We start from the raw sequence: 24,765 nt of genomic DNA, 5'->3' as shown, positions 1-24,765 counted from the left end.
CCCCACTGGGGGCTGGGGATTCCTTGCTCCCACCCTCCGCCCCCACCACTTAACTGGCCAGTGGGGGGGGGAAGGCAGGGGAAAGCACCTCCCAGGGTGCGCTCCCTGGATGTAAGGTGCTCTCTTGTGCTCTGCAGTGGGCTGATTTGGGTCCCAAATGGGTCGATTCTGCTTGCTGGGGAGCATGCGAGTGCTGCCAGGAGAACCCTAGAGAACTTCTGCACTTCATAGAGGGCCAATTTAGGCCCCAAATGGGAGTTTCGTCAGGAGCGCACATGCAAGGACCACAAGAATGTGAGCATCTGGTCTCCTACCTTCTGCTGGGAGGGTAAGAGGACTTGGCAACTCTACTTGGGGCCCAGGTGGGATCAGTTCCTAGTGCTGCCCAAAGAGAAAGTGTAAGTGACTGAAGGCAAACATTGCCATTCTTCCTCCTCACTATCATTGCTGGCCATCTGCTTAAATACCTCTTCTGTCTTCCTGGGTTAGGGGAGACTGCAGCTAAAGAATGAGAAACAACAAGGAAGAGTAACTACTGGAGGCTCCATTTCACACTGGACCTACCACCACAGCATGGGGCCTGGCAGGTTCTCTACAGTGTCAGAACTGGTACTGGCTCTGGAGAGATCCATTTATTTACCACCAGCCAATTTAAATATAATGCAGTTCCAGCCACCTTCCCCAGAATTGCGTAATGGTTTAACAAGTTAATCTACTCTGGAACAAACTGGGGGGGGGGGGGGTTGAATTAAGTCAGAATATTGCTTTCATAATTCAATTGCTGAGTTTCTTGTCCTGAGGAAGAATGCCTATGTTCGAAACATGTTGGGAATAAATCTTGGCTTGGCAATAAATCTTCCTTACACCCATTGGCCTGGCCTCTTTAATCATTGTTTGAAAGTTTGAGCCTTAATTCCTTCCCCAGGATGAAAAAAATGATCAATCATTATTGATTGACTGGGCCTAGAGGCAAATGCGTATCTGTACTGATGAAGCTAATCAGGTTTGGCCCTGGAAGCTGCCTAATGGGACATTGCCTGGGAATTTTATGCAAGCTACTCTGGCCAACAAGGTAGGTATAAGCAAAGAAAATAAAGGTACTGCCAATAAAGGAAGTCATAATTAAGGATTTCGTGGGTTGTTTTGAAAAGTTCAGAGAATTAAAATAAGAAAATAAGGGGAAAAAAACAGAATTACTGTCCTATGTGGAAAAGCAATTAAAAATCTTAATGGGGGAAAAAACAAGCATCAGAACAAGCCTTGTGTATTTATGAAGCTGTCTTATATTGAGTCAGACCATTGGTCCATCTGGCTCAGTAGAGTCTACACTGATTGGCAGCAGCTGTTCATCTTTTTCAGACACTGGAAGATCTTTCCTGACACCTGAGGTCCTGTAGCTGTCAGTGCTAAACCTGCAATCATCTGCATTCAGAGCAGGTTGTCAGTTAATGAGCCTTCGGCCTACTGGGGAGCCTTTGTTCTTTAAAAATGTTTCCAATACCAGATACCACTTATTCAGGAAATTGGATTCTGACATAGGATACTCATATGACCTCTTAACATCTGCTATTTTGTTAAAGATTATATAATCCCTTATCTCCCTTATCACTGGTAACTAGAAATGGGCACGAACCAGAAAAAAACCAAACCATGCAGTTCGTGGTTCATCATGTTTCATGAATAGACATGGGCACAAACCGCATTACGAACGCAAAAAACCCACGAACCGCCTGATCATCTGTTCGCGATCTGGCAGTTCATGAGTGTCCAAGGCCAACAAACCAGTGTTCGTGAGAAGCCTGGTTCGTTGCGTCTGTGGTTCATGAAGCCAGACAGTCAGGCACCATCAATCAATTCCCTTGGAAACGGAGCCGGGGGAATGCCTGAACTCTGTCTGCACTCCTTCTGTTGCTCTGGAAACCCAAATTGAAGCCCAGCTTACCTTGATCGGCAGGTCTTCCTTCCAACCATGGGGCTGCAAAGTGATTACAACTTGGGAGAAGACACCCGGGGGAGGGAGGGGGGAGGGGAGTGTTCTGTTGCCATGGGCACTCCAATCTCATCCCTGCAAACTCTTCGAGTACACCCCTTGTACACTGGGCCAACATCAACTGGTGGCTCTAATTGTATCGAGTGCAAGTTTCCTGGGGGCCTCGGATCAGAGAGGGTATAACTCCAAGATCCCTATTGCAATCTTGACCAAACTGGGGTGCTGGCTGGAGGAGAGCCTGCTAAACACTCCCTGTGAATATGGGCTCTCTAAGTCCAACGGGGGCCATTCTGACCACCACAAACCACAAACAGGTCAGCAGAAGGTCTGCAGAAAGCCCAACCCCCCCCCCCCTGGCTAGGAAACTGATTGATTGGCACCAGGCTGTCTGTAGTGTTGAACCAAAAAATGAACCAAACAAACCACCCTAAAGTTCGTGGCGGTTCATCAGAAATGGGATCTGATGAATAACTGGTTCGTGAACCACGAACCGGCATGGTTTGTGACAAACTTTGGTTCGTATTTTGGTTCATTCCCATCTCTACTGGTAACTGGGGGGCCTTCCAATTATTCTAGTTAAAGTTTTTGTAACAGCTCTATTATCCCAACAATTATTTCCCCCCATCCATCACATCAGCTGTTGGTTGTCAACTATTCCCATGTTACAAATGAAACCTGAGACAAATCTTGGAGTCTTGTTAGTACTTTATAAAGACTTATTGGAAGGACTTGAGAGAGCAATGTTGACGGTGCAGAAGCAGACTTTGAAATGGAACATGTGGTTGTGGAAGCTCCCCAGGAGGAATGTAAGAATTGCCTGGCTTGATCAGAGCAAGAGCCACCATCTAAAAGTGTTTAGCCAGCTGTCTCTGGGAAGCCCACAAGCAGAGCACAAAAGGTGATTGTCTTCTCCTGCTGCTTCTCTCCTAGCATATGCCACCAAGTGGAGGTTCCACTCAAGCATTGTAGATAATATGTTTGTTAACTGTCCACGAATATTTCAAAAACTTTTTGAAAGCCATATAAGCGAACAGTGATTGCCACTTCTTGTAATTTTGTTTAGTCCCCTTTTAAAGTTAATGACAGTGAATTCCCCAAGTTACTTATCTGTTGTGCAAAGCAATACCTTCTTTTGTCTGTCTTGGTTCCACTGCCCACCAGTTTCATGGGATGATCCAAGGAGATGCAGCAATAGATCTCTCTATGTACTTTCTCTGCACTGTAAATTTTAGCTTATGTTATGTCCCCCTTTACCTGGCAACATTTGGGTGGTAAAAGAGCCAGGTCATTGACCCCTGCATGTGGTTCTTGGATGCAAATGTTATGAAAATGGTGTGCTGAGAAGTGGCAACCAAGCTACAGTTGTTGGTTCCCTTCGGTTTGTACACAGATCACTTGCAGAAACGACAGCAAATTGTTTGTTTCTCCTTTCTGCTTTTTCTGTTTTGACTCTTAAAAATCCATGACACAGGAGGTTTGCGTCTCAGCCTTTGGTTAGCAAGTTCCCATAATAGTCTCCAGTGACTGATGTTCTCTTCTTCCTTCTCCCTCCCATTTCTCTGGCTATGTCAGTTGCTTTGTAGATTGTAGACACTGCAGCAAAAGCTTTTAAATCCATCCTGTCTGGGATTGCTTCTTCAGTGGGAAATTATACCAAAGTGTCGGCTGAAAAGGATTTTAGTATAGTTCAGATGTTCAATTGACACATTTTACACTTTGACACCAGAAGTTTTGTTTGTCCATATCAACAGCATTGACCATCCTTGGGGGTATACATTTGTATTGTTTGACCCAGGCAATCCTGAATTGTGTGAATTAGGCAAAACTCAGGGCCAAGCTACACATGACGAATGACACTTGAACGGCAAGTGGATTGAGAGGAGGGCAAGTGAACAGGGAGAAATACACTTGCCGTTCAAGTGTCATTCGTCACTTGTAGCTTGGCCCTCAGCCATTATCCGACTAACGGGAAACATATTGTAATGAGCCGATGAACTGCTCCAGATAATTTTGGTGTTTACCTGGCTCATCATGTGTTAAGGATTGGATAAAACAATATGTGAATGCAAGGGCTGCTGATCTTTCTGGCATTCTGTACTCCTCTCCTCTCAGCGGTTCATTCCGATCCTGGGTGAGTGTAGTCCAGGGTTGTGGGATTCACATAGAGTGATAACGGAGCTGCCCTGGTGGAAGAGTCAGAAGAGTTGATTTCTTCTCTTTCCCCACCCCACCCCCGCCCTCTGCACTGCAGGCTCCTGGCCCTGGGAACAAACTTTCTCAGGGCTGGAAAGGACAGCTTGACGGATGCGGAGATGGAAAAGGTTCACAATCATCACACTTTCTGCTTAGGGATGGTTGGATCCAACCCTACCTTTAACTATGAGTGTGTTTGTGAGAACTATCAGGGCTGATGGTGTTTACCAAAGCCAGTTTGTGGCCTGATAAGTGAAGGCAATAAAATGGTTCCTGGATTGTACCGCTTCAGAATGCAGATGGGGGAACTGTACGTCCTCACAAAAAGACCCCCTCCCTAACTTTGGAGGAAAGGTTCAGCAAGAATTCTCCTCCTCTTCATTATCTATGTGAAAGGAATTTTTAGTGCATGTAAGAATATGTAAGCTGCTTGTAAAGTGTTGGAAATTGCAATGTCTGGTGTACTGCAGCAGCAATGGGAAGATGAGCCTTCCATGCAGAGGGCAGCAAGGATCACTTAGAACCAAGCTACAAGTGATGCCTGACACAGGTTGGACACTTGTCAGCTTCCCTCAAGTTTTGATGGGAAATGTAGGCATCCTGGTCTTGCAGCTGTAATGGAGAGCCAAGCTGTAAAACCAGGATGCCTACATTTCCCATCAAAACTTGAGGTAAGCTGACAAGTGTCCAACCTGTGTAAGGTGTCACTTGTAGCTTGGCTCTTAGTTAGGACAGTGAGAGCAGCATCTCTCTTGTTTCCTGGGGGTCATTTCCTTGTCTTGTCTCCTATTTGGCTAAACAGGGCAATATCCTGCTTCTTCTCTCTCCTGACTTATTCATTCTCTCTACAAGATGTAGTCAGATAGCAAGGGCTCTATCTCTCTCCTCCTTCACTCTCAAGTATGTATTTCTCAAATAAACTTTTTGCCTCTTTAATCAGCACAGCGTAACTTCTCTGCTCTGTTTACACTCAGCGAACATAAAGATCTTTGAAGTTTTCAAGCTGTGCTACAGTTAGACACGAGAGAACAAGGCAGCATGACCATGCAGCCATGAAATGCAAGTGTTATTAGGCAGTGAGTGATCCATCTGTTCTGACGTCATGGACTGCACATTGTCTGGCCAAATTGGAATCACAGCCTTCTGGCTACTGTCAGTTTAGCTGCTGTAATGTCATAGAAGGGCAGGGCAGCTTCTTCTTAGGCTGAATCCAAGGGAGGGGAGCTGGGAGATACTAGTCAATGAACATCTTTTAAATATACCACAGAAGTATGGTTTGCAGGCTTTGTGGGTAAAAATTGATTTAGTGGTTTCAGAGCCTTTTCAACTGCTAATATGAGGAAGAGACTAAGGGGACAAAATGCGTGCTAGTCACCTTGTGGCCCCAGAGAGCTAAATGTGCTTTGTTTTCATTTGATGGTTGGGCCTGAGTAATATGATTTCATTGCCAGCCAAATTGCCACATTGCAGTTGCGAAGCTGGTCCTGTGCCCTTGTCACTATACCTTTGCTGTGTAGCTGATGCTGTTGCTGAACTGGGGGAGCCATGGCAGAGAAGGTGCAGCTGTCCTCTCCATTCAGCAAATGCAGCACGGACTATAAGTAGCCTCTCAACATACCCTATCCTATGCTCTGAATGCTGCTATGGCAGCAGTCAAAGCACTAGGAAGATGGGGAAAATATGGTTTATTCCTCAAGGTTCCCATTGTCCTGCTGGAAATTATGAATAATTAAGAATAGGAAAAAATAAGATTCCCTCCACCCTGAGTTCTATAACACCACATGTATATTGCCAGGCCCTTTCCAGATGAAACTGGGGAGAATTCATCCAACGCTACAGAATTTTTCTGCAACTGTACTATTTCAGACTGTTGGTGCAGGATCATATTTTTAAATGCCCTTCTAGACCCCCACCCCCCACGTAAGGAAACGGAGCAAATCCAGAAAAGAATGGTGTACCCTTCCCATACTTCCCGATAGGCTTCTTTTCTGGGCAGTTCCCACCTGCATTCTGAAGATGACCAGACATTTTGGCATATGAAGAATCTCCTTTGTTTAGGAGTATTCAATGGGAAGGCTGCTGTCTTACAGAAAAGACCAGCTCACTCTCCCTTTTTTTGTTTCTTGCACGAGAAAAAAAAGAGGCTTTAAAAGCAGCCTAGATTCAAACCACGGACGCTGAGATTTGACTTGTTCAGCTTGACTTGCATAAATCTGAAATGGCCTTCTGTGTGCTGCGTGGGATTGACAGACTCAAGCCATTGCAATATATGGAAAATGACCTTTCCACCAGAAGCAGATCTTTTCAAACTGGATATTACGTTACAAAATTTTATTTATAGCAATGTGCATTTGAAATGATAAAGTTATACTATGATACCAAGGTTCTAGGTGGGGGCATGAAATCTGTTTGAAAAAGAATATGTGGGCAGTTGAAGAGGAAAAGAACATATTTGTGAAGCACAAAAATGAAGAATAATAGAAGGCCTTTTCCCGCTAAGTAGCTTCAGATTTCGAGTGAAGAAAATTCACTCACAGTGTTGATTAAAAGAAATGCTTTCCCCATGCTAGCTCTTATTGCTGCTTCTAGTCCTCTTTTGGTAATGCCCCACACTTCATATTCCCTGACATCTGCTTATTTGCTATGCTGTGCGCAACAGCATTGCCCTGCAATTTAAAGTTCATTTTCTTATTGTTAAAAAAAAATTATGTGGACAGAGTGTGCTTTCCTACCTCCAGTGCTAAAGATAAAGATAACATTTCTTGGTATTCATAATCCTTTTTGAAGGGGAAAACTGATTTTTTTTCTTTGACAAAAATGGAGGCAAGGCTATCCCTCCAGCAAGGCTCCCACCCACTGTTATATTTATTTATTTCTCACTTTCACGGTGGATTGGGATTATAGGACCAAAAGCATGGCCAGGGCTTCCCTGAAAGTAATGTTGCCAACTCTGATGCCATGGCCAGGGCTGCCAACTCTGATGCCATGGCCAGTGTTGCCAACTCTGGAGATTTGGCAGTGGAGCCTGGAGAGGGATGCAGTTTGTGGAGGGAGCTCAGCAGGGGTGTGATACCATAGAGTCCACTCTCCAAAATATCAATTTTCTCCAGGGGAACTGATATCTGTAGTTTGGTGATCAGCTATAATTGTGGGAGAACTCTAGGCCCCACATGGAGTTTGGCAACCCTGAAAGGTGACCTCTCCTATGCAGGATTCCTGAAGTTTATTGCTAGCCCTGACGCCACTGCAAGCAGAGCATCTTCTATTGGCAACTTGAAACACTGACGGTACGGCTATTGACCAGGCAAGGGCAGAAGGCCGAGCTCCTATTCTTTATATTAGGCTTGGCCAATCCAGAAGCTTCATATTGCTTGCCAATTGCAGGATTGGAACAAAAGTGGAGTCAGGGTTGTTGCTGGAGATCCCCATTGTCTTCTAGGCCTGGATGGGCTTCTGAATGCAAGGTTTGAACATGCTCGGCACTGTGGCTCATTTGTTAGGCCTGCCCTTCCATCCTCAGGTAACAAGGTTGCCCGTAGGAGTGCTCACTGAAAAAAAATCTCTTCCAGTTTTGGATCTGAGGGTTCTGAACCAACTATGTACTGTTATTGGTTTTTTCCAACTGTGACGTTGCCAGCTCAGATCTAATACATTAGGTTTTTTCATTATCATGAGTTTTGGCCCTGTTATTGTTTGGAAGCACTGAGAGCTGCCAAGCATTTGGGGGCAGCTATTTTTGCACTTAACAGCACCAAAATCACACAGAACTTGGCCCTCCCTCTAAATCATCAACCCACTGACTTTTTCCTCAGTTAAACTACACACCCACAGCAATGGACCCTAAAGAAGATGAGGGTTGGCAAGTGCACAATTTGGCAAGAAACTGGCTGACAAAGGGGTAGCGGGGTGGCTGTGGCATTAAAAACCTCCTGCTTTATGTTCATTTTTTCTTTTTTCTACAGTGGCGTGTTTCCTTGTGCTTACTCCCAGGGAAGTGTTTTTAGAACTGCAGCCTATGATTTAAGTCTTCCAGAGCTTTTATCAAGTTTGATTAATTGAACAGACCACTTTTACCCCCCACCTGGCACTTTTCCTCATGGCGACTGTCCAAGTGCTCTGATGAGGGTAAGGGAGACAGACCAGTGCCTATGCAGCCCCAAAACAAACCAAGATGCACCCCTGTAATCAAGTCTACTCAGATGTAAGTCCAATGTTATTCAATAGTGCTTACTCCCAGTGAAGTATCTTTAGAATTGCAGCCTATGACTGAAGTCTGAATATTCCCCCTTTCAAAATTTCTAAAACTGATAGGTGGTGGTGGCAGTTCTTCCCTTGTGAGAACCCAATTGGCAGCGATGCCATTGCCCAGGTAGTGATGGGGGGAAAGGATGCACTCATGCACATTGCTCACATTCCCGCTTTCCACCAACAGAGTTAATTAATAACATAAGGGCTCTCTCCCTTTGGGATCTGATTGGTGAATGCTGTTAAGGAAAACAAATGTTGCCATACAAGCCCAGTGCCTGTCTGCTGCTGCTATTGTGAGATCTGAACGACAATGAATTACACAAATTTTTTGGTGGCAGTGTTCCATTATAACTTGGTTTCCTAAATCTGGTTCATTGTCCTGGAAGCTGCTTTTTAACAAAATGAAATAGTGATTTCTGGGTGTATATCCGGCTCGTTCGTTTTGTTTTGCATACCCCTAGTTGCCAGTTCAAGCCCTGGAGTCTCTGATAAAGAATTAGAGTATTACTTATCCTGTTTACTTGTTCCTTAGTTTTTGCTGTGTCAAGTGTTCCATCTGTACTCTTTTGTTACTTCTGACTATCTGCTGCAAATTTCTGTGATTTGTGTGAATGCGCACACGATGTGTGTGTTCAATACAAATTTAATACACCCTTTCAGATGTATTTGATACAGGTTGCAACAGAACTTCCATAAAGATCATCTCTATGCAAATGCATTATCTCTCTTCTCCCCGAAATCTGAGACAAGGTCCAGTAATGGAGAAAGGAAGAAAATACAGCTTTGTTCACAACCTGAATTGGAAAGATACATTTTGGGGGGAATTTATATTGGGGAGGAATTAGGGGAAGCATCTTTATTTGAGAGAAAAATCACTCTGAAAATGCTAGGAGCGTTTCCAGCCTTAGCTAAAGTGAATCAAGTGAGTCAGTTTTTATCCTGGAGGGCAGTCAGGATTACTACTCAAGATGGGGATGTTATCTAGCTCAGATATTTATAAAGTGCCTATCACAACAACACACTAGTCAATCAATATTTCTGTTCTGAGGGTCAGTTGAGAGAAGTAATACGACACTGGGGAGTGTTGGAAATGAAAAGTATATACAATGCAAGGGGCGATCTCTTCCCTTACAGCCTTCTAGCTTATTCAGGCTTGACCCAAATGCCTTGCAGTGTTTTCTCAAGTAGTTACAGAAGCCAGGAAGAGAGAACACAGGAAGCTGATGATAATTCTGAAAAATACTTCCTATTTCATATGTAAAAATTAAGAATTCAAATGCAAGATTTATGGGTTTGCTGCTCTCATACACCCACTAGAGCTTCCTGTGCTGTTTGGCATGGCTCTATATTGTCTACTCTGGCTGGTAGCAGCTCTCCAGAGTCTCAGGGCCAAGCTACACATGACGAATGACACTTGAACGGCAAGTGTATTTCTCCCTGTTCACTTGCCCTCCACTAAATCCACTTGCTGTTCAAGTGTCAATCGTCATGTGTAGCTTGGCCCTCAGAGCCAAACTGAATTTTATGTTTTGTAACTGGTTGGGTCCAGGTTCCTTTGACCTGACTTGATTTCCTTGCAGACACACATCAGCTGCAAGGAATGGGATTTGAAAGGCTTTCAGGGGCCTGATTCAACATTGGCGAGGGGAGGGGGAGAGGAGAAAGAGGGGCTGCTGCTTTCCTCTTGTATTGTTTTTCCAAGCTGAAGCAGCCCTAGTGGAGCTCCAAAATGGGCATATAGCTTGTCCTGGGTGCATTTCAGCTCAGGGCCAAGCTACACATGACGAATGACACTTGAACGGCAAGTGGATTGAGTGGAGGGCAAGTGAACAGGGAGAAATACACTTGCTGTTCAAGTGTCATTCGTCATGTGTAGCTTGGCCCTCAGTTAAACAACACAGGTGGGATGCAGGAGCTCCTCATCTACTGATGCTGGTCCTGATTCCCGAGTCACTAGTGTCTACTCTGATTGGCAGTGGATCTCCAGGGTCTCAGATAGGAGGTCTTTCACATCACCTACTACTTTATCCTCTTAGCTGGAGATTCTGGGGACTGAACCTGGATTGAAGCTTCTGCTTGCAAAACAGGCTCTGCTACTGAGCCATGCTGAAACTCCAGCCTTGTGATTTGACCCTATAAAGCAACTTTGTGAGGTCAGAGCAGTCAGGATCCAGGCCATAGCTCTGGGGGAGAATGGGTTAAATCTTCTCTCCTTGTACCATTTGTCTGCTCAGAATGACCCCCTACCTTCCTCAAATTGCTTTGAAGTTCTGGTAACTGTCCTTTCCCCCCCTACTGGGGCTTTAAAAAGCCCAGCTAGTGGAGAAATAGTTCCGCTTGGAGAAACAGCATGGCAGGGAAGATTTCATTCCTCCCTTTCCCAATACCATGGCTCTGATCTAGGCGGCTCTCCGGCTCCCTCCAGCTGCTGCATTTAGAACCAAATTGGAGTACCAAACACAGAACTCCCACATTGTGTTTTCATAGAATCATAGAATCATAGAGTTGGAAGGGGCCATACAGACTATCTAGTCTAACCCCCTGCCCAGTGCAGAATCAGCCTATAGCATCTATAGGCCCTTAGATGTTTTAAATGTACATTTTCCAAACATGTAATATGTGGGAATGCAATAAGAATGTATGCAACCACATGTGTCATATATATATCCAGGGGTTGCCATTTGCCTACTTATGGCACTGGATCCCGCACCAACACTCCCCCACAGTGCTCAATGGGGCCGCAAGGGGAAATGGGGTGGGTGGGGGTTGTATCACATGAAAAATTATGCAAATGGACACAAAACAGAAATGACATTGCATGATGCTCTAGGAATCCTCCAGATGGGGACGGTTCCGAGAGTGTTGCATGACACACTGAAGTCATGTCTATTTTTTGTGTGATGCCATTCCTGCATGTCTCCACCCCCAATTTTCTTGCCATTTGCCAACCAAAAGCAACCCTATTCTATGTAAAACCTTTAGGAGACACTTTGGAATTGAATGTCATCAATATGTAGATGACACCCGTCTTTAAATCTCTCTATCCAAATCCCTTGGTGATGCCGTAGAGGCCTTGAGCTGCTCCCTGACAGCTGTAATAAAATGGCTTAAAGTGAACAAATGGAAATGAAACCTAGACAAGATGGAAGAGATGCTAGTTGAGATTGAAGGCAGAGATCTTGAAGGATGTTGATCTTTGCTGACTAGGATAAGAGCCTAGAAGTTATAACAACAACAACAATAACAACATTTGATTTATATACCGCCCTTCAGGACAACTTAATGCCCACTCAGAGCGGTTTACAAAGTATGTCATTATTATCCCCACAACACAACACCCTGTGAGGTGAGTGGGGCTGAGAGAGCTCCAGAGAGCCGTGACTAGCCCAAGTTCACCCAGCTGGCTTCAAGTGGAGGAGTGTGGAATCAAACCTGGTTCTCCAGATTAGAGTCCAACACTCTTAACCACTACACCAAACTGGGTATATCGGATCCAGCATTGCTACTAGAGGAGCAATGCAACTGCAACAAATGCCTTCTCCAAACTCAGTTTAGTCCAGAAAATGGCACCTGACCTTGACACAGCCAATCTGGCCACCTGGATCCACGCCACAGTAACTTCAATACTTCAATTTAAGAACTAAACAAAGCATGCATATTACTCCCATGCTGCAGTCACTCCATTGGCTGCCCAATTCAAGTTTTGGCTATCACATACAAAGCCCTTCATGGCCTTGGTTTCTTATATCTACTGGACAGCCTCTCTCTTTATGCTCCACCACAGCCGCTTTGATCTTCTGAACAGGACCTTCTTCAGGTGCCACCCTGCATATAGGCAAAATCAAAGGTTGACCATACAGGTGCATTCTTTATGGTGCCCCTACCTTATGGAATGGCCTGCCTGAAGAGGTTAGGAAGCTCCCACTGTCCTGACTTTCTGCAAGCTTTGCAAAATTGAATTATTCAGGAGGGCTTTTTTACACAGGTAATATGACTATGGTAGAGAGAAGCATTGGAAACAGATAAGGACGGTAGACTATACTACTGTGTAATATCTGTTGCTGTAAGTATGTTCCTACTGGATAATTCTGTAATGTGTAATATGTCATGTCATTTTGATTATGTCTTGTTTCAGCATTGTTTTCATCTCTATATCCTTTTCCTGCTTGTTTTCAATTTTCTTCCATCTTTACCTTATTGTATAGTTTATTGAATGTCCCAGCCATTGATCATATTGACCTAAACTGGTTAATCTGCCTTGAGTCTCAGACAAACAAACAAACAAACAAACAAACAAACAAACAAACAAACAAACAAACAAACACACACACACACACACACACACACACACACACACACACACATTCAAGGCAGTATGAATGAAAACCAACTCTGACTTGAATATTAAAATAGGAAATTGATCACTATGTATCATTATAGGAGGTACATAGTGACTTGGTTTCCCGCTTTAATATTCAAGCCAGAGTTGATTTTCAGTCACTCACTCATTCATCCATTCATTAATTTCTCTCTAGTTTTTTTGCTGGCTACAGAAGTGTAATTCTTTTCATAATGGAAGATGTAATCACTCTTGTATTTGTTCTAACAGGTGTTTCTTACAAACAAAAAGAGCCCTAAAACTAGCAAAAACGAAAAATACCCATCTCTCTACCATTTAAAAGACTTTTGCAAATGATTACAGAATTGCTTAGAACTTCATTCATATTTCAGAAGCTTTTCCACACCCTCACTCCTGGCACAAACAGTTTTCCTAAATGTATGTTCTTTTCATATCACGAACGTAGGACAAAAAAAAAGAACATTTGGTTCAAAATATGACATTTATTGCAGTTAAGTGTTACTTCGGAGGTACTGAAAGGTCTTTTACTTGCAACAATTTGATTATAAAAACAGAGTAGATCCCACAGCAGTTTGGTAGAAGTTTTTACCAGGGGCTGTTTATTTCTGATTTTAACCTTAATGTTTCTTAGGACCACATACATAGTTCATCCCATTCCTTGGCCCCCTCTGAAGCAGACTAGGCTGAAGAAGATCAATGAATAGGCCAAGGTCATTTCATGAGTTTCATGACGAAGTGATGTTAAAACCGTGGTTTCCTTTGTCCCAGCTTGATTTTCTAGCTAGCACACTGCTCTGTTTGGAGCTGTTCCCAGGTATCAGGAGAGCAAAACAATATTCTGTTGAACGTTTAACTATTGCTGAATGGGAAGGTTTTGCAGAAAGGGCTGATGCTGGGGTACAGTGACTGAAATTTTTAGGTCTAAATTACATGCTTTTTAGACAAAATTGGAGGGGACTCTAGATTGGATCTGCTGGGGAGTGGATTAAAAAAAACACCCCTCTTCTTCCTGTGCAGCTGCACAAATCAGAAATCACCCCTGGCTGCTTTAACAGTGCCTTCCTAAGTTGAGATTCATCCTTCTAACAGGGCAATCCTAAAAAGAGTTACTCCAACAGACTCAGACTGGAATAACGCTGTTAAAGATTGCATTGCTAGTCCATCAAAGTTAGTGGCCAATAGAGCTGTTGTTGTGCAGATGTCTCAGCTTTCGAAAAACAAAGACTCTGGAAAGTTCATGAGGAAGGCGACCCGTTTTGTCTTTCTTGATAGTAACAACAACAACATTCAATTTATATACCGTGGTTCAGGACAACTTAATGCCCACTCAGAGCGGTTTACAAAATGTGTTATTATTATCCTCACGAGTCACCCTGTGAGGTGGGTGGGGCTGGAAGAGCTCCAGGAAGCTGCGACTGACCCAAGGTCACCCAGCTGGCTTCAAGCAGAGGAGTGGGGAATCAAACCCGGTTCTCCAGATTAGAGTCCTGCCACTCTTCTTAACCACTATACCAAATTGGTAGAAGTGTACAAAGTTCAGGTATGTGATGAAATTGCTATTATTAATTGACTAGTTCATTCTAAGGTGTGTGCACTAACAGTGCTATCCTAAGCAGGTCTACTCAGAATTCTACACAAATCTACTCAAAGGGCTTACAGGAAAATGATCTTAGGATTGTTCTCTAAGTGTTGTACATAAGACTAAGACACAGCAGCTGTTTTTAGTCTTATAGTCCCCAAAAGACTGAACGCAATAGAAGAGAGTAGGAGGTGGGAGATTCATTTGACAGGGTCTGAACAAAGAGGTATGTTGTTAATAGGAAATTATATCCAGTTGGGGGCCAGGTAGATCTTGCCCAGACAGGTATTTAACGGATGGTATGATTTTTTTCCTCCTGTATGATAAATGTTACTCTTTTATGGAAATATTTCCCCCTCTTGTATTAGATGATCTCTTCTGCTGGTCTGAGTAGTAGAACATCTATGAAGAAAATTATGTTTAAAGTACAAAGCAGAACCCTACATACATATATGACAAATTGACAAGTTTTTTAGCTCAAGTCAATAACTGCGCAGATTGACATGGCATCTCACTGAAATATAACAAAAACTAGGCCAGATACATATTTCCCTGGTTTTTTTTATTTTGTTTTTTGCAGGAAGGGCTGTTTATCTTAAAAAGATAAAAGTGTGGCTTCTCAACACTGCTTCTGCATTTGTAGATATCCTCTGAGGACTGTCAAATATTCAAGAGTGTCGAGGTAAGCCAGCATGTCTGCGTGCCAATTTAAAATTGTGTTGGGTCTTAACCCTTGTAAGTATTTTCCAAGCAAGCTTTATTACAGTAGCCATCCTGGGTCTAATTTCTTCATTTTCTGCCTTTCCTATGGCTTCTTTTAAAGTAGGTAATTGACTTTTGTGATCATGGAAGAAGCATTTACTTTAGTTGTCCCTTAACAATCATGAACCAAAATGAAATACGGCAAAAGAGGCTGTGGAAAGTCATTCCGGTCCACACTGCTTCTTTTCTTGATCTCTATAGTAGGAGGAAGCTCTGCCCAATGATGCGGCTAATCTTTTCCCCTCTTTTTACTGTTCACTATCCACCCCAGTAACTGAGCTCATTACAAACTTGGATTGTGTTTATCTCCCTCGTTTTAAAATGCTTTCCTTTAAAAGGATAAGGAAAACCAGAGGGGATTTCTGATTTATTGTTTCAAAGAAATGGCTGTTGTACGTTCTGAAAAATAATGATTTCATGGGTATAGCTGCAAACACATTGGACAAGTACAAGAAGGTGCAAAAGCAGAAACGTGATTAACCCATGTACCCTGTGGAGACGGAACGCTGCAGCAGAGGCTGCAGTTCAGTGTTAGGTTTTCAAACAAGAAGGTCCCAGGTTCAATATCTGACCTTTCCCATTAAAAGGGGCTCAAGATGGAGAAGGGCCATAGCTCACTGAAAAAGCAGAGGCATCGCAAGCAGACATTCCAAAGTTCAAGCTCTAATAGCTCAGTATCAACATAACATTTCCTCACAATATAGCATTCTGATTCCAGTGTCTTGAGTATGAATTCAGAGTTCAGAAATCTAACACGCTCGAGGCTAGTTTACGCACTACCATCTTGGTATCTGTGTAGGAAGTTTCTACTAAATTTCATTGCCCTGTTTTAACCCCCTGTTGGGGGTTACTATTGTTTTTATCTTCTGTTGCGTGTTTTTAAATAGATTCTAAATTTCTGCTGCTAACCAGACTGGTTATGAAATAATTTTATAGGCTGCTGTTCTGTATTTTAGTGGTTGCTGTACAGATCGTGTTATTTTTAGAAGATTTATTGCATTGTTCACTGACTTATTGCTGAGAGGTGGCCTAAGAGTAATTTCATTCAAAAGGTTGAATGACTCAGCTAATGCATGAAAATTAGAATCCCTGTAAGCAGGAGACCCACAAGAATTTGCAGGGGCATCTCATTTTCCTTCCCCACACTCCTTCCTCTTTCCTTTCTCAGGAAGCCCCCATAGCTTCTCCTCTTTTCCTGCTTCCTTCTCTCCTTCCTACCTACCACCCAACCTATCTTTACCCCCTCCCCTTGTTTTCAGCTTTCCCTCTTCATGGTGGCCTCTACCCAGGGAAATAATTGGTTATTTAAGTGGCACTGGCTGCTGGGCTGGGCTAAGTAGTGTGGTGGGGAACTTGCAAGCACTTGCAAGCACTTTCCCGGCATCCCCTTCCCCACAATATTTCCTCCTGGCAGCCACCATATCCTCAGCTTTCCCTGTTTTCTTCTCTCCTTTCCACCCACTCACCTACCTTTTATTTGCCTTTTGGTTGTATTTGTTTACCCACAACTGCTTACACCTTTCTCTTTTCCATTTTATTCTCACAGCAACCTTGAGAGGGTGTGACAGAGTGGGGATTCAAACCTGAGTCTCTCAGAGTGTAATCTCTAATAGAAATGGGCACAAACTGGAATACGAACCAGAAAACCCCGCGAACCAGCCCAGTTCATGGTTCACAAACCAGTGGTTTCTGGAAGCTCGTTTCCATGAACTTCCACAAACTAGTCTACTGGTTTGTTTGGTTCATTTTAAACAGAAATGCCCCTTTCTGTGCCACTGCAAAGCGGCAGGGAAAGGGGCATTTAAACCTGTGGATCAGCTGCTTGTTGGGGAGATCCTGACAAGCAGCTGATCATTTAAACAGCAGGGGTTGGCTGTCCAGCCAGGAGTTTCTGGCAGGCTAGCCAAGTCCCACCTGCAGTTTAAATGGACATTTCCCCATCGCTTGGAACGGCCATTTAAACAGCCCCACTAACCGGTTCATGAACTTGCCCCAGTTCGTGGGAGTTCATGCTTCCTGGTTTGTGAAAACGCCATGAACCACGAACTGCACGGTTTGGTTTTTTGTGGTTTGTGCCCATGTCTAATCTCTAACCATTACACCACACTGGCTTTTGTGGGGTAGCTACTGTTGAACAGTAGCAAGTAGCTGGCTTGGAGTAATCATACAAGTTGCATGGTAGCATAACACTAGACTTGCCAGTGGTGGACAAACTCTTGTCAGTTTGCCCCTCTGCCCATCAATTGCAGGCGATTGGCAGGAGGAGGCATGGCATCTAGTGATTGCCTTCATCAACAAGCTGCCAGGGCAAATGTTCATGTGTGCACTTCCTCTTGATGACATTGCTTCCAGTGTAATCGCTATGTTTTGGCCTGATTCTTATTTATTTATTTATTTCAAATTTGTATTCCACCCTCCCCACAAGCGGGCTCAGGGTGGATACCAACATATTAAAAATACAATTAAAATACAATAAGAATGCATATTCATTAAAAACAACACATTTAAAATAAGATGGTGGACAGCCTTCACAGGGAGGGTTTTATACACCCCTTTTTTCCAGGCTGGTGGCCCAGCCTCAGCCATATGCCTGGCGGAACAACTCTGTGTTGCAGGCCCGGTGAAAAGATAGTAAGTCCTGCCGGGCCCTGATTTCAGCAGACAGAGCGTTCCACCAGGTGGGAGCCAGGACCGAAAAGGCCCTGGCTCTAGTCGAGGCTAGGCAGGCCTCCTTGGGGCCACGGACCACCAACAGCTGTTTGTCCCCTGATCGGAGTGTCCTCTGGGGAATATATGGGGAGAGACGGTCCCGTAGATATGCTGGTCCCAGTCTGCACAGGGCCTTATAAGTCAATACCAGAACCTTGAATCTGATCCGGTACTCCACTGGCAAACAATGCAGCTCACGTAAGAATGGTGTTATATGAGCCTTATTTGGCACTCCCATAATAACACACGCCGCTGCATTTTGTACCAGCTGTAACCTCTGGGTCAGGCTCAAAGGCAGCCCCGCGTAGAGCCTAGAGATGACCGTTGCTTGGACCACTGTAGTTAAGTCACGGGTTGACAGGTAAGGGACAAGTTGCCTGATCTGCCACAGATGGAAAAAAAGAGGACCTGACAACTGCTGTGACCTTTGCCTCCATTTTCAGGGAGGCATCCAAGATCACCCCCAGGCTCTTAACCCTTGGAACTGGCACTAATGGTGCCCCATTGAGGGACGGGAGCTGGAGTCCCGAACCTAATCCCCCGTGGCTCAAGTACAGGACCTCCGTCTTCGTCGGGTTAAGTTTCAGCCAACTCTGCTTCAACCAACCAGTCACGGCTGCAAAAGCATGTTCCAGGACATTTGGGGCTGAATAAGCACTAGTATGAAATGTGCCTGTGCTCCCATGCACCACTCAATGATGTCAATTCTGGAAGGACTCCACAGGGTACGTTTCCACACCACTGTACCCACCCCCCATGCTCCCACTTCCCAGCAACCCTGCATAACATCCTGTGGGTTCTGCTGAGCCTGGCCTTAATTAGTCCTCCCTCAAAGGGCAAATAGCCCTGAAAAGGGCAATGCCATCTCCCCTCTGGCAGTACTGTTGTGATTGTCTAGCAATGCCCACTGAGGATATTTGTTTCTTAAAGCTACAGCACTGGTGCTATCATTTGGGGGATTTAACCCCCAATGAATTTATTTTTAAAAAATCAGATTTTTCTGCAAACCTGGGACTTTTCTTAAGTTTGTAGAATGATCTATCTTGTCGGTCTATCCTCCAGTCTCTGGATTTAAATATCACATATGAGGTCATTTTGAGAATTACATTCATATAAGCAAAACAGTTTCAGGTGGGTAGCCACGTCAGTCTGAAGTAATGGAACAAAATTTGAGTCTAATAGCACTGTAAAGACCAACAAAATTTCCCAGGGTATATACTTTCATGAGTCAAAGCTCACAAAAGCTCATATCTCAGAAAACCTTGTTGGTCTTTAAGGTGCTACTCGACTCAAATTTTGTTCTATAGAAGAGAGTAAATGCAGAAATTAATTCTAAGATTTCCAGAAGCCCCAAAGATTAGAGGATTTAGAACAAGTAACTGGAAGCTCAGAGGTCCAATCTGGTCCCCAATGGCATCTGGTCCCAGCATTAGTTGCCTACTTCCAAAGATGCCCCAATTATTATCAACCTCAAGTACCATCTTTCAAGTTAACACATATCGCTAAAGGGCTTCTTAATGGCTTCACCTACAGTGTGAACAGCAAGGAGATGGAGCTTGGGTGAACCCCTTTGCTGGCCATGCATGACAGAATGACAGTGATCAGATGATTGTCTAAGGAAGCCTCCCTAAGCAGGTCTATTTTATTCCATGGGTCTTGCTCCCATGAAAGGGTTCTTAGGATTGTAGCCTAACAGTGCAGTCTCAAACTGTTACACCTTTATAGGCCCATTAATTTCATTGGCCTTTTAAGGCTGTAACTCTGTTCAGGATTTCATTGCAAATGAAGGGCTCTGCCTCCACCTCTGGTACTGTATTTCAGGTCACGTGGGAGTGAGCCAGCGAGTGAAGCCAATATTGTTGGCTTTCTTCTTTGCCCTCAGTTACAAATATGGCCTCTGCTGAAATCCAGTTGCCAACCAGGTACTTCCAGGTGCCCCTGAATTTAATTCTTAGCAGTGAAGAATATCCTTCTTGCCCTATTTGTTGTGAGGTACTTAGAGACATCTTCTTGCCCCTTTCCTTGCTACTGTCTCTTTAAGTTTATTAATGAAATTGTCTGTGAGTAATAGAATCATGAGTTTGATCCTGGCAGAAGCCAGGTTCAGGTAGCTGGCTCAAGGTTGACTCACCCTTCCATCCTTCCGAGGTTGGTAAAATGAGTACCCAGTTTTCTGGAGGTGAAGTGTAGATGGCTGGGGAAGGCAATGGCAAACCACCCCGTAAAAAGTCTGCCAAGAAAATGTCGTGATGAGACATCCCCCATGGGTCAGTAATGACTCAGTGCTTGCACAGGGGACTACCTTTACCTACTTTTTACCTAAGATGAATCCCTCAAGACGTAGATTGTTACTTACATGAAGTAATAAATTCATTTTTATCTTCAGTATTTCAAAGCACAGTTCTTGTGCCCTGTGAGTCCAGATGGACCTTATTAGCTATACAGGTCCATTGGGGCTAAACTTTTGTCAACCTGAGTGTATGCCATTGTTGCAACAAAGGCTTGCGAAGCAAAGCGGGTAGCTAGGCAAAATCTATATTATACATAACAGGACAGAAGGAAGTTCCCCTTTTCTCATTTATATTCAAATTTATCTTCTTGCCATGAAGAAAATTTCATGTATATTGTTTACAGTCATCAATATTAATAATAATTAATAATCTGACTGAGCTCTAATTGTCACAAATGACAGATGGTATATCTGGACAACAACTATAGCAATTTTATATCAAGGCTTTCCATAAAGACTCCTGGGAATCATAGTTTGGTGAGAGAGTTAGAAATAACTAGACCTGTTCTCGAATTTCCCTAGGGAGAGGGGATGACTAATGGACTACTTCAAGGCTGCAGTCCTATGCTGATTTACTTGGAAAACTTGAAAACAGTGGGACTTACTTTAGAGGAAACAGACATAGGATTGAGCTGTGCATCTGTAATATAGCAGAATTCTTATAGTATGAACTGTATTATTCTTCAGATCTGGTGGGCATTAACTTTTCATGTGACCATTGTTATAAATTAGTTAGCATTGGTATATTGTAAATGGGGTGCTGAGGTGGAGAGAGAGAGAGGATGGCTTGCTTTTGAACTGGCAACATTCTGATTTGTGGCTCAGTCTCATAGTCCCTAAACTACAGCCGGGGTCTGGGTTTGAGAGGGAAAGTAAATGCACTTTGCTGGGACCTGGGAATCCATAGGGGTCCAGCCCAGATTGCAAGCCTATTACTTTGATTTGGTCTATTTGTTACTTACTTAGAAATATAAAAGAATAATTCCTGTCCTGACACAAGATAATATGCGATGGAGACAGCTTGTGTCACAAATTTGTACTGGGTTCAGAGAAAGGATGCTGGGTATAGGTGACATTTCCCAGGGTATAAAGGTGAAGTCTAGATTCTGCAGTTCTTAATGGATAGTAGTATAAAGCAAGTAGACGTTCCCTAGCAAGATATCCTGTCTTCCAAAAATAGAGTGGTCTATACTTTTGTGTCTCAGTGTTTATTATCAAGTACACAGGCAGGAAGCTGCCATATATTGAATCAGACAATCAGTCCACCACATTCAGTATTGTCTACTCATAATGTACATTTATTCTGCTACCTAGGCGCTATCAATTAATATTGACCCTTTTTGACAGTAACAAAAATGAGGCTGGTAATCTTCACAAGTAGATCGTATTGGAAAGTTTCCCCTGTTCATTGTTCATTTGTGCTCAAATTGATTTTTGAGGGTGGTGGAGGAATGCAACAATGCAAACATAAAGGGAAGTAAATGCCCATTAATATTTGTGCTATCAAGCCAAGGATCATGTGAGATAATAAATATTGCCTTGATGATTCATAGATGCTCCAGGCAAAGGCAGAAGAAAAGGAATCTATTGATGTCATCATTCTTGCTTTCATTAAAGATGTTTCAATTCTGTAGGAGCAGCTAGTGCTTGTAGCAACTTTGTGACTATCAAGAAAACAATAGCTTAGTGGGTGGCTGCCACTGAGGTGACATGCGCTGCTAGAAGGAAGAAAACTGCATCCAAAGTACAAGGAAATTCATGCATTTACTGCCACAGTCATGATAATGGTACCCAAAGTAACCTTGTTGAGAGGGAGTTAACCACATGAACCACTGCCAAGTTGTCACACCAAAAGTGGACAGTGTGGTTGGCCAACTCCTCTCCTCACAGGAAAACCGCCACCAGGATAGGAAAAAATTCTAAAAAGGTCAGATCTGTAGTTAGACCCTCACTAACCCACTCAGCTGGCCACCGGTCAGTGCATCAGTGCCCCCTGAAGTATACACTGAAACCCATGGAACCGGAGGCATTGGAAGTTACCTGGATCATGGCTTCTAGCAGCAATTCTTCCCTCCATAAGGACACCCCATTGAAGGAGTCAAGAAATTCCTCTCAAACCAAGAGGTCCTCCTTCATGCCTTTGCTGATTTGCAGTCTGTGATGTGGCAGCTGCAAATGCCCCATGGCGTCACAAAGCTGCCTTAAAAAAGGCCCTCCCTGGGGCCACTACCCTACAAGTAAAGTTTAAGTTGCCCACTAACTGCTGCAACTCTAAGAGGGAGATTTTATCCTTACCTTTTAAGACTGCAAGGCAATCTCTCAGGTCATCCAGCTTAGTTCCTGGCAAACATGAAGCTTGTCGGACAGAGTCCAATTCAATACCTAAAAAGGTCAGGATGGCTGCTGGGCTCTCCGTCTTCTCATCGGCCAAAGAACCCCCAAACTCTTCAGCCAACTTCACAAAGCCATTAACCAGTTCCTGCAGGGCCCACAAAAAGAAAGTCATCCAAGTAATGTACCATGTCCCAGCAATGAAGCCAGTGACGCAGTGGCTCAGATGCATCGTCCAGGACTTTGACTGCTGCACCCTGCCCTTTCTGGATTCCAATGGCACTTCCAGACTCGCCACAAGATGTACCTTCCAAAGCAGAAAGACAAGATAAGATATCACGCTGAAAGGCTGCAGCAGAGATGAGCTTAGTTGCCTTCTGCCCATGCACTTTGCTTGACCCAGATGCTTCCAACCCCTTGGCTTGTTCCAAGGCAGCAATTCAGTCAAGTATCTCGCACCTGCTTGATATCTCCTCATCATCCGATGAAGATAAGACAGGTGCACTCAGTTTGGGGCAGGCCATTTAGCCAGCTGCTTCCTTTTAGATTTACCGCCACCTTCCGTTGGTGGCATGGCTCCCTAGCATAAGTAGTAGCAATAACCATTAATTAGCTGCTTCTCTTAAAATGCACTTGATGCTGCCCCTAAAATGGCCACTCACTAGATGCCACAAAATGGCCGCCACAGGCCAAATCAAATATGGCCAACAGGCCTTTGCAAAATGGGCCTTGATGCACCAGCAGCCTCAGCAACCCAAAGTTAGAATGGCCTCCATTCCGGCCTAACCAGATAAGCAGGAGCAGGGCCCAGTGAGCCAGTAATGGGCAAGCAGGAGCAGGGCCCAGTGAGCCATCAACAGGCCAGCTTATGGTTTATAAACTGGAGGCCACCTCACCCACCAACAAGGAAGAGTCTGTCTAAGCAGAGGGGCCAAACCTTGGGTCCAGGACAAGGCACTATGGGTTTTCCTACCAAAACTGAGGTGTTATAACTCAACTGCCAGCCCACAATAATAATTAAAGAGGGGCCCAAAGCCCCCTGATACCCTCAAACCAACCCCCTCTAGCACCTGCAACGCGGACTAGAGGCAGAGATGGCCCCAGCTTCCCCTGGCCCCTAACGGCCACAGCGGGCCGCACACAGAAATACACAGCGACTGTGCTGCTATTCTCTGCCAGGCCAGGAAGCTCTCAACTGTGGCGCGCTGCAAACTGCCAAGCCTCTCCCGCTCAAGATGCTCCTGGCTGAGTCGCTCCTGTGTCCGTTGGACTCTTTGCTCCAGGCTGCTCCTGTGGTGTGCTGGACTGCTTGCCACAGCACTGCACTGCTCAAGGCAGTGTTGATAGCCTGCAGCTGCGAAGCTGTTCTCTGTCACACTGCACTACCTCACAGCCACCCACTCACACTCTGCTGCTCTCAACTGCGCCAGGCCACTTGAAGCAGCACCAGACTGCTCTCAGTGGTAGCACTGAGCAGGCCTTTCTTGGAGAGAGAAGTGATGTACTCCTCTGAGTGAAATATCAACTGCAGAGGCACAAAGGGTGGAGCCATCTTATATACTTTCTGGCTTTGCCCCCTCCTCAATCCCCATATGCCGGGACAGAGTCTGTCACTCTTCCTCGGGCGGGGAGGCAAAGTGCAGCCCCTGGCCTCAAGCAGGTAAGTTGCTGGCCAGGAGGGCTGAACAATATCTCAGTGGGTGGCTGCCATTGAGGTGACATCATGCACTGCTAGAAAGAAGAAAACTGCAGCCAAAGTACAAGGAAATTCATGCATTCACTGCCACAGTCATGATAATGGTACCCCATATCAAACAAGGAAGTTGGGTAGTGGTGGTCAGTTGGCTACATTGGCTTTGTGGAGGACAGGATTGTGGGAAAGGATCCCATAGACCTTTGTTTTTGTTCAGCTGGCTGAAATGTCAAGCTGCTAGACCACAATGAGGAGTTCACCTCTCTAGCTTTATCCGACTCATTCCCTTCAATTTAACATGGTTTACTGTCTCCACTGCCCCCATCAAGCCATGAACAGAATAGCAGTCTGATGATGATGATAACAACAACAACAGAAACATTTGATTTATATACCACCCTTCAGGACAACTTAATGCTCACTCATAGCAGTATACAAAGTATGTTATTATTATCCCCACAACAATCACCCTTTGAGGTGGCTGGGGCCTGAGAGAACTCTGAGAAGCTGTGGCTGACCCAAGGTCACTCAGCTGGCTTCAAGTGGAGGAGTGGGGAATCAAACCCAGTTCTCCAGATTAGAGTCCCACTGCTCTTAACCACTACACCAA

The sequence above is a fragment of the Eublepharis macularius genome, chromosome 13 (genome assembly GCF_028583425.1).
Source record: "Eublepharis macularius isolate TG4126 chromosome 13, MPM_Emac_v1.0, whole genome shotgun sequence".
Lineage (NCBI taxonomy): Eukaryota > Metazoa > Chordata > Lepidosauria > Squamata > Eublepharidae > Eublepharis > Eublepharis macularius.
Note: the sequence above shows the minus strand (reverse complement) of the source record.